Below are 11,211 nucleotides of genomic sequence, written 5' to 3'. Positions count from 1 at the left end.
CAATCAAGGCTCTGTGCACTACTGTCAGATGTTTGCTATGGCCAACCAGAATCCTGCTTTTCAGAATTAAATGAAAATTCAGTTTATAGATGCCTGGTTTCTCTCTATTATCTTGGCACACTGATTCGGTGCTGTCTTGTAGGATGTAGTGCCACCTCCTCTATCAGCATGCTGTCTCCTCATTATCATTTAATTATTTATTGTTTCTATTGCAGAACACTTGGGCCTACTCAGGGAACAGCTGTCTGTGCTGGGGTGGAGCTGAGTATTTGGGGAATGAGTAAGGAGAAGTAGTTGCAGTAGCAGTCAGGATGGGGAAGTTAAAGAGTCTTCTGTTTGGAAAGAAGAGATTGTTTCTTAAACTAGGGCATGGGGAAAAGCAGCAGGTTTGGGAGTTACTTGAAATCTTTGAGACAGAGAATAAGGAGTGACGCTGAAGGAGGTGAGGAAATGGCATGGCACGTGAACTGCGACACAGTAGGGAATGGCATCAGATTGAAAGGAAAGATACATAGCTCCACTTTATCCATTCAGGCTTCCATTGACAACATAATTGGCAGAGGTGGCCTCAGGTGCAGACAGGTGTGCAAAGCTCAGGTGGTGACAGTTGTAGGAGGTAGATGTGGGTGTCAGTGACATAAACTTGGAAGAAGGCACATGGGCAAAAAAGAGATGCCCCAGTAAGAAAGCAGGGATGGGGAGAGGGGTAAAACATCATAGTGTGGGACTCCACAGGAAACGAGACGATAGGTGTGTTGCAGCAAATAGATAAGGAGCAACTTAGCAACAAGAATGGTGAAAATATAGATTCTTGGAGCAATTAAATGGTCTTGGTTGCTCTCCTGCTGAGGCACTGGCATGGATATATTTGTTAGATCTGGTGGGACAGCAGCACAAAGTGGTTATCTATTTGGGAGCAATTGTCATATTATTGTTCATATGCTCTGAAAAATGTATTTAGCGGTTGCTGCAGCCAATTTTCAAATGCTAACTTAGCCATTATCCTCACTTTTTATGGCTCAAAATATGAGTCCACATTATGGATTTGTGCTTTGAAAACCAGCAACTTATCACTAAATTTTTATGGACTTCTGCAACCCAATGTGTGTTGATAGCCTTCTTAGTTTTTTTTTTTTTTTTAATGTCAAAATTATCTTATCCTTATGGGGCCTATAATCTTTTCTCTAATCAATTCCCTCTTGTTTTCTCAGCCAAAAGAATCTGTATAATCCTTTTTTGGGGATATGCAAGAGAGGTTAGCTGAAGTTACTGGTCCTTACTCAATGCTCTTTAAGCAGGTTTGTGCTGCCTGCTGTTCTCAGTAATTCCTGTGGGCAGGAAGATATTGTCTGTTCTGCAGTCTCTCAGACACACTCTTTGGTGGACAGTTAGAACAGGGTGATGCTCTCCTGGAAATTTCTGAGGCCATGGGAATGCATAGGAGAGACAGGGTTGCTGTAATGAGCTTCGCTTCCTTTTTGCTCTTCTGCAAACTGAGTCTCTCTAACCATTCTGTTTGACAAACAAGTCCTGTTCTCTTGCTTCCCAATTTTTATTGTCTTTGGAGGCATATTGATGTTCACCTGCCCAGATATCTTTACAGCTACTAATGAAAAAATACCTACATTAACAACATAGACACAAGTGCACCTTGGGATGAATGTATTATTTATAAAGACTTACCATCACACCCCTCACAGTTACATTTTATGCTGCTTGTGGGTGTACTCCTGTGTCTTGTTGGCAATGCAATTAGTTGCACTGTGGGAGATTCCCAGGTTCAAAGCCAGGCATGTAAAATCTATTTCACCCCTTTTTAATATGTGGGTCTTTTTTGTAAACGAAAAGAAAAAACCCAAAATCGTGGCACCCCTTCACAAACAAAGCAGAATAACACTATTTGTGAAAATCCTTACAAAGTCAGATCCAGCCTCTGCTGCTGCTTTTTATACATCTCAGCTCAGCATAGTTGTACTAGACCAGTACTGCTCTGCAGGTGGAAGTGTGAGGGCCATTGAGCACTTTAAGTTTTTCCAGTGGATCACAATTACAGAAACATCTGTGCTAAATAACTTTGTGCAGATGCACTGTGAAAATTCAGTGTTCAATAGCCCTCAACATTTCTAATTTCTTACTTGTGGTGGTGTAGTTTAGAAGTTGCACATTGGGTTGCAGTATAAAGCATATTGGAAACATTTGTGAAGGGCCTTTGCAGAATGCTTATGCTGCAGTGAAAGTGCTCCCAAGCGCTTTTGTTTCTTTATTTAGACTTATTCCATTTGAAAATGGACAAAATGCATGCTAAGGATACTGTTGATATAATGCTGCGTGAGAGAGTGCAGAGGTCTGGGATGTTGGTTTGAAAAAAAAAACTTAAATCAAAATTCTTTTGTCAAACTGGGTACAGAGGGGAAACTTGGAAAAGCTGAGTTTTAAAACTGTTCAGTGCTACAGGGAGATCATACCATTTGAAGAAGTTGAATGCATATGTTTCCTCAGGAAACATATTCCCTACCTCTGTTCTCTTTCCTCTAGGTGCTGTGTATTAGAACAGCAGAAACCAACTAAAATATTGAGGAACCCAGGAGCAGTTCTGTGAGTGCTTTGGATGGTTCCAAGCTTACAACTAGAAGGTCTAAATGCAGGTAAATGCAGGTAGTGTTTTGGTGCTTCCTTTTAAGGGGTTGGTCTAGTCTTTAACATGATCCACAGAAATGCTTTAAACAGGTCTTGATTCTAGCTTCAGTGTCTTGACTCCAGCTTCAATGATGTCTGCAACACAGGAATGATTTGCTGGAATCTTTTTCCATGAGATACCCACTGGGGGACTTTTAGTACTTTTCTCCTTCATCAGAATATCTACGAAATTGTCTGGACTGGAGTTAACTATGTATTTCAATTTGAGCCTGGTCTGTTGGGATAGGCAGCAAAAGGGACAAGTCGTGCTACAAGTAGTGTGATATTTATCCTCTGTTCCTCATAGGCTGAGCTTATCCCATATCATGGCAGTCAGCCCAGCTCAGCAAAAGCCATTTCCACTTCATTTCTCAATGTCTGATTTTGCTTCCATTGAAGTTAATGGCAAAACTCCCACTGTCTTCAAGTGCAGAGGGATCAGATATTCAGAGAGGTTGGCTACAATTTTTGTGCTTTCATCTACTTGGAAGTCAAAATTTGCACTTAACTTCTTTTGATCTCTTGGAAAACTCAAGCTCTACTTATTTTCTCCCAACTATTTCTGTAGCTTGATGTTACACATTTCTGTGATTTTACTGCTTAGATGGAACTTGTTATTTCCATTTTCTGTATGGTTTCATAGAATAATTTTTCTGTAATGAAAGAATAGAAATTTGTTTCCCTGTGATCAGATTTTGTTGCTGTACTTTAAATCACTGCAACCTTTCTGTGGACTTAGGCTCTTGTTAACGAAGGTCATAATGACTGGCCATACATAATTATTTGTGTTAATGAAATACTTGGCTGCATTTATGGTCCATTCAGAAACAAGTATGAGTCTGATAGAGACAAATATGTTTTTCAGTGTGGATTTACATACATTTATGGATTAGAATCAGGCATTCCTCCTTTTATAGTCAGTGTAGGTTTAACTAGGTTAAAAGGTTTTCCTGAATATTCATCCAGACATTTCTTTTGAAATAAGCCTCTGGTTTAAGTTTTGCACAAATTAAAAAGTACATAAAAACTGGAGGAGGAGAAGAGAAGGGAGTTGAAAAGAAATGAAAAACTAAGTATATTTAAGTTTTAGGGCTTACAAACTCCCAAATTTCAGAGCTTTGTGAAATTAAAAGGTTAGCTATGAATAACCACAATCAAATCTTTTCTTTTGTCCATATTTAATTCAAATGAGATTGCTCCATATTGACTTCTAATGCTAAAAGGCCACCCATCATGGAATCCCTGCAGCCAATGAAGCAAGCAAGTGAATGCTTTCTTAAATGATGCTAATCAGTCCAGAGAGGCCTGCCCTCTATCCCCATCAGTATTCTGTAATTCAGATGTGCTGATAACCTGAAATTGAATGTGTCAGTATGCAGACATGTGAAGAAAAAAGGAAACTAAAAGGCAAAAGAGGCAGCTATAGAGACAATCCCTGTTTGATTTTTTTTTTTTCTTTTAAGGGAAGAATAAAAGGAATAGTTAGTAGTTGCTCTTCAATGCTTACTGAGTGCTATACAGGAACATACAGAAAATTCATAAATAGGCTAGACAGCCAGTTTCCAGATGGAGAAATAACTAAAAAAATAAGTAAACAAAACAAACAAAAACCCCCAACAAAACCTAGATGACAAAATAAAATGTATTTTAGAAAGATAATACCAGCTGGTATTATTAAAGTGTTTCTGTGTACCTAAAGATGTTCCAGTCTAAATGATTTAAAAACAGAGCTCTCTTACCATTGCAGTATCCAGCAGAAGTCAGTTGCTTTACATCTTTTTGGCATCTTGATTTTTCCCAAAATTTAGATTTCAGCTGTTTTATATCACATCTGGTTTAAATTTTGAACAGACACTTTCATGTCAGATACAGATTTTCTTCCAAAAGTTATCATACATTTGCTATTGTATTAGTTAGTGTTGTATCAAAAAATAGATCAATTTATTTATTTATTTGACACTTTCTTCAAGATAATAGTTATTTAGCTTTCTGAAATAATTTTTGCAGAAACTTTGGTCTCCTTGGGGCCTGTTGTGCATGTGTAAGGGGAGACACACATCTGAAGGCAGAACTGGATCCTTTGTTCTTCAAATGTTCTGCTGCTTCTCATAATGTGTGTTGAAGATGATGCTTCAATTTGGATTTGATCCTTTGGGCTCGTACTCGAGTTCTGCCTTGTATTTTGCAAAAAAGAGCATTGGAATATATGCTCTTATTGCATAGAAATGTATGATGTAAAAACTCTATGTCATATATGCTTTTCATTATGTTAGCAGTGGGAGATCTTTTCTCCACTGACAGCTTCTATCACAAATTTATCAGAGGGAGGAACAATACTGGTGGTAGTGCAGAGTTGAAATCTGGGGCATTGAGGGAAGATGTGTTAACTAAATTATACTGAGACAGTTTGCCTATAGGAGTTCTAGTGGGTGGTGCTGTTGAAAGCCACGTAGCTTTTCTTGTCAATGGGTTGCAACGGAGACAACGTCAGAGTCTCCATTAATAATGGGAAGCGGGGGCATCGGGAAGGGGGACAGCTGGTCCAAGTTTAGTGAGCAGGTCAGCTGGCAAACCTGGGCAATGAGCGTGGTCTCTTGAACACAGCACAACCTACCAGGGGTGCTGTCAGCCCTTGGTGCTCTTCCCAAGCTCTGAATGTGCTGTTGGAGGTGCATTTAAGGGAGATACAGGCTAGAATTAAGGAGGAAGTTTTTCACAGAAAGAGTGGTCAAATACTGGAATCATCTGCCCAGGGAGGTGGTGGAGTCACCATCCCTGGATGTGTTTAAAAAAAGACTGGATGTGGCACTTGGTGCCATGATCTAGTTGAGGTGTTAGAACATGGGTTGGACTTGATGATCTTAAAGGTCTCTTCCAACCTAAAATTCTGTGATTCTCCAGGTGTGTGTGCAGCAGTTGTGCTGTGCCTGGGGGATGCTCAGTGTCTGTGGGCTCACCTGGCCTGCAGGTAAACAAGTGTGTCCTGCAGGTGACTGTGGTGGCCATGACTCAAAACTTAGCATTGAGGAACCTGATGAAAAAGGAATAGTTTCCATCTTGAATGTTGTATTTGTCACTCTGGCTGCAGTTACGGGGTACCTGCCGACTTTGTTTTAGGTACGACTGTTTGAGGCTGCTATGGAACAATCACATTATCTGTTGGGAAAGATGATTCTTTTCCAATTCCAGTTAAAGATGAGTATACTTTTCAGATCTGACTGAAAGTATTTTAAAGGTTTTGTTAACTGCTTTAGCTCCAGAGGACTCTGGTGTGCAGTTTTGTGTTCCTCAGTGTGCCCTCCAGGTTTGGAGCAGGAGTGGATGGAGGCTCCCATGGCTGCCCAGCTCTGCTCACCAAACTGAGCCATGAACAGGGCACCAGATTCCTCACAGCTGGTGGGCAGGTTCATGTTGACTTGCATGTGGATGGCCTAATGCTGCCACCATTAGCCTGATTTTCAGTGTACTGAGGACTGCAGCTTCTGTTAATCAGTGGGATCTAAGTGTAATTAGCGTTTACTGAGGGACCACTCAGATGCCCTGCTGCCATGGCTTTCCAAGTCTGTTGATGGAATGGAAAGAGACCAAGAACCAAACCCTGTTCTCTGGTCCCCTGTCTGTCACCAGGAGATTAGAGGCTAGCCTGAACAGGATGGAAATGACATCCTGAATTTTAATTATTTATCTGTGCACTTTTTTATATCTTCTCATTGCTTGGATATTTCATCTTATCTTAAAAATATTTATTTGAAATTGTCAGTGATCAAAGGCTAGGAAACAAAACCGAGCTATATATGTTTTTTTTTTTTTTCTTTTGGAGGAAATTGGAGTGTCAGGATAATTCTAGTGTATGCAAACTTTACAAGATGAAGCCAATCCAAACGCTACATCCTTAAGCATCATAGTAGAAGATTAAAACTAACATACATATATATGATCAATTTTACCTACCATGAAAATTCAAAGATAACTGGTATATCTTGTTTTTAATTCAAATTAAGTGATTTTTACTTGATCATTTTATACATACACAGGCATGCACTCCCTCACAAGCGCACGTCTGTGTACTGAATTGATAAAGAAAGAACTCTGGTTAAATAATCCACTTTTGTCTGACAACGGAATCAGTTATAGAGGTGCAAATATGCAGAAAGCTATTTGGAAATGCATCCTCGTAGTTGTCAGGTTTTATTATGCAGGAAGGTGTCATGTTTGTTACGAAGCTGAGTGCAGATGGCAGAGTGGAAGAAATGGATCACTAATTTTAACAATGATTAATGAACAGAGATAGAAAATGAATTACATTGGACTATCGGAGGCAAGAAATATTTTTGAGAAAATTTTGACTCATCTGCTGTGCTGTTCTCTGTAAATTATTTTCTGAAATTCTATATGTTGTCAACAGTTGACTGCATTTTCCATTACTGTCTATTTCTGTTCTTAAGTACTTTTGTGTTATTAGAGATACATAATTTAAAAATACCAATACATTCCTGATTACTTAGAGAAAGTATATGGTAACAGTATGAATGTTCCAAAGGCTCTAGCCACAAATGTCCTGTTCTATAATACTTTCTAATTCTTCACCCTTTTATTGCTACATTAGAAATATTTAGCGACGTTTTATCCTCTTATTAATAAAATGAGGTGGTTGGGGTGAGGTATCCTTCTGTGTTCTTTATAAAAATAAGGGAAAAACATAGACGCAAAGTTAACAATAAAATGCAGCCAAGTGGGTTAACGTGGTTTTAAGCTTACAGTGCTGATTCCACCATTTGTGATTTCACAGTCTAACTGGGAAAAACATACACACAGCTGCTTTTTAAATTGCTACCACCCACGTGCTCCCCTCCTTCCCTACAAACTCTGCTGGTGCATATGTGCTCCCCGCACTTACCCACGCGCTCAGGGCCAGTCTCGCACATCCCGGGCTGCAGGGGGAGAGCGGAAGTTGCCACTGAGTTAGAATTTGTTGTTTATCCTTGCTTTCCAACCTGCTGAGATGTGCAGCCTCCCCAGATAACCAGAGCCTCTTGCCGTTTGGATTCGAGGGCTGTGTGGGGTTCTCCCCTCCTCAAAGGAGGATTAGTTCTGCTCGGAATGAGCTGTGTCCTCACCCCCTCTTCCTCCCAGTATTAAAATATATATTAAATAAAAGAGAAAGGCAGCGACTGAAACAGAATTAAATGTTTCCATTGTCAGTTATGGAGAGGTTCGGAAGGTGAGGTAAAATAGAGTCAAAGGCTGGCTGGGTCTTCAGCAGGGTTGCGAGGTGTTTGCAGGGGGAAGAAGGGACGGGAAAGGGTCTGACAGGTGAGATGCCTCATGCCCGTGTTGCTGCTGTCTGGGAGGCATGGAGATGAGCTGTGTTAGAAACCAGAGGAACCCAGGGTAATCAGCAAAACAGGGCCTTGGCTTTTTTGGAAAGCTCCCAGGCATGTGTACATAAAACCCCAGGATGATTTCACATCTTGGATACCTTTTCATGGCATTGTGCTGAATCTCTCCTCTGGTCTCCAGGGCTGGACAGTCTCCTGTGGTCTAGTTGTGGGTACTGGAAGGTAGATGGTTCTGGTTTTTTTGTGTCTCTAGGGTGTTTGTTGTGTTATTTTGGTGATCATCATGCTGGTAAGCTTTGGCAATTCATTACATGATGGTTCATTGCATTGCTACTCCCTGATACTACACCCAAAGCAGAGCTTAGGCCTCTGTAACAAGTTTTTTTTTCCAGGCCCCTCTTTACATTTCACCTGAATTTGACCTGTCACTTCTCATTATCCATGTGTGGTAGGTGACTGTGCTTCATTCCACTGCTGAGACCTCCTCCTGTTGGGTGCTTTATGTTAACATGGCTGTCTGTACTTTCTGCTGTTTAAGGACCTGATCCTTTTCCTTGTGTGAAGAGCTCATTCAAGAAATCTCATTGATTTCAAGAAGACTGTTTGTGTGCAAAAAAAGTGCTTGGCAGGATTCAGTCTCAGGCAAGCAGCTTTATTGCTAGAGTATCCTCTTCTCTGTATGCAAAATAATATCCTAAAGATTGCTTGCTGTTGTGTAAAAGAAAACAATAACTCTTGGGGTAGGTGTAAAATTATTCAATAAATTTGTACACTTTCCACATAAATGAGTACTTTTCTGCAACATCAGGCTCTGGTAGGAGACATATGTTCCCAATGAGATGTAGGGCTAGCAAGGAAATGGCAATTCCATGTCCATTGCCCCTTTTACAGGCATCAGGCTCAATCCTGCTGCTGCTAAGTGTATGGCACTTGTGATTTTTAGCCTTAGGAGCTGCAGGAGACGTGTGGTTTGAGAACTTCAGACTCAAGTTTCCAGGAGCTTTAGTCATAAGTACAGGTCTATATGATACTCATGAATGATTAACTCTATCTAAATTGTGCTTACACTTGCAGAAATACCTGAAAAATACACTGCTCTTCAAAATACTTCAGGGGACATTTCCCTATAGCATTTTGAGTCGTGGAATACATAAAAGTTACCTGGAGTAATTTGAACTTTTATCATTGGTTTGTATCTGTGCTCAAGATTTGTGATTTCTTCCATATTCTGTTTAAAGATGTGCCTTAATCTTGCTAGAAAGTGTTAGAGAAAATTTAAAGTGACTTTATGAATGGCTCTAACTCTAGGATTTTGCATGTAATTATGGTCCTGATGGGAACATACTTTAGAAAAACAACTACTGGAACAATACAAGTCCTGCTCAGGTTACATAGCATATGCTAAACACTGTGAAAACATACCCTGTGCTTTAGTGAACAAGGTAGAAATGCTCCTGGGAGCCAATTTAGAATGTGACTTAAGGCATGCGTGGCTTTTTGTCTGCGCTTCTTTTGGCAAACTGGTGAAACGGCAGTGGTGGCTGGGAATCCCTGGTAAGTCCCTGAGACTGCTGTGCCCAGACCTTTGTGAGAATGGGCACTTGTCAGCTTTGGACCTTGCCTTTGTTTTAGAAAATTATTTTGCTCTCCTGCTTCTTTGTGTCTTCGCATGGCAGAGCTGAGTGTGGGATGTGGAACTTGGACAGAGGGACAAGGGAAATAATGAGGCTTTGACAAGCCACTGCTTTCCCTGCAGTAATACTATTTTCCACCTTGGTAATAAACAGTTAAAATGTCTTTTTGTGTGTGTGTATAGGATCAATATATATGCAGTGAAGTGGCTGTGATCAATGTGCTGATTTAGGTTTTCAAAATTTCCTGTTTGATACTATAGTTCTACTTGAATATGTTACTGTATATATAGAAAGACACGGTTTTGTACTTATTGAGACATGTTATTTAACTGAATGTTGATAACATTGCAGACATGAGGGTATGGGTGTGAATAAAAATCCCCTGTGGTATTTCTTAGACCTCAAGTGGCTCATCTTAATTTCTTATGGCATCTTATTAGTTGAAGCTAATGCAAGTAACCTTAAATAAATTTTGCTTCACTGTTATATAAAAAGCAGGAAGCACAATGAAATAAAGTGTTTTTAAAGCATTAGTTTTCTTGGTGTGACAGCTTATGTGCATAAAAAATTGCAAAATATTTGAGAGACCGACACCTTGGTTATCACCATTATCTTGGCTTAACTTGAAATACTGGGGAAGAAGAGTTGGGTTTGCATTGACATTGATATTTTCCACTTGAGTGCTTCTGTCCTTATGTTCTTCAGGGAATATGCACTACTCTATTTTAGAACATTTAATACATTTTTGTAATGTAGATACATGCAAACTAAGTTGTATGTGTAGCTGTTTCAAATACAAAATATTGATACTAACATGAGCTATACCATGATCTAGAGGATATCCAGGAGACCTGTCATACTTCTATTACTTCAGGTAAATAACTGATTGACCTTTGTGGTGTGCTGATACTTCACTAATCAGAACCTGAAATCTGTATAACAACACTTCATTTACTTGATAGACAAAAGAACAATTGCACTTGAAGTAATGTGATTTCTAAATAGACACTGCCTGTCAAAAATAAATGCATTAGAAGTAAAATGTAGCTCAAGGAGACAATTAGCAAACAGAGGTGACACTGTAAACAGGTGCACCCATTATTCCCAAAGCTTGTGGCAATATATTCACATCTTTTAGACTGATGGAAGATCATGTGACAGTTTGGTGAATTATCTATCTGTATCATCTGACTGATGAAGCCTGCTGCAGTTGCAGATCATTTAAAAATGCATCTCACAAATTACATGGTAGCTGGGAAAAAATGCAGGTTTTTCTGAACAATGCTTTTCTAAAGCTATGTGCTGGAATACCTAATTTTTCTTTGAAAGGATGTAGACCATTTCATTATGCTATGTATACAGTCAGTTAAGGTTGTGCAAATTCATTACAATGTTTGTTAATCTATAAAACATTTTCTATTCCAGTTTTAGTGACATTGAATATTTTTTTATGTGCTATTTCTGAAACATTTTTTCCTATGAGCTGAAAGGGAATAACACATTTTTATATAGACTTCTTAAATCGCTACTTATCAAGGAAGATTTGAGATGAGAACATTTGA

At 39.4% G+C, this 11,211-nt stretch overlaps 1 protein-coding gene across 22 annotated transcripts in view; it reads left to right on the top strand.

Annotated features, from left to right (window-relative positions):
* The window catches only part of ZNF536 (zinc finger protein 536), a 345,678-nt gene that overhangs the window by 34,965 nt on the left and 299,502 nt on the right, over positions 1 to 11,211 (top strand). For 13 of the 22 annotated variants that reach the window (XM_038148359.1, XM_038148348.1, XM_038148370.1 and 10 more), the window contains exon 2: positions 2,536 to 2,645. The exons of the other annotated variants lie outside the window; for them this stretch is intronic. The gene's annotated coding sequence lies outside the window, so the exon portion shown is untranslated. The remainder of the gene's footprint in view (positions 1 to 2,535; positions 2,646 to 11,211) is intronic. 22 annotated transcript variants of the gene reach the window in all.

Source organism: Motacilla alba, chromosome 11 (assembly GCF_015832195.1).
Source record: "Motacilla alba alba isolate MOTALB_02 chromosome 11, Motacilla_alba_V1.0_pri, whole genome shotgun sequence".
In the NCBI taxonomy this organism is placed as follows: domain Eukaryota; kingdom Metazoa; phylum Chordata; class Aves; order Passeriformes; family Motacillidae; genus Motacilla; species Motacilla alba.
The sequence above is the reverse complement of the archived record's forward strand: the minus strand, read 5'-3'. Positions and strand labels throughout refer to the sequence as shown.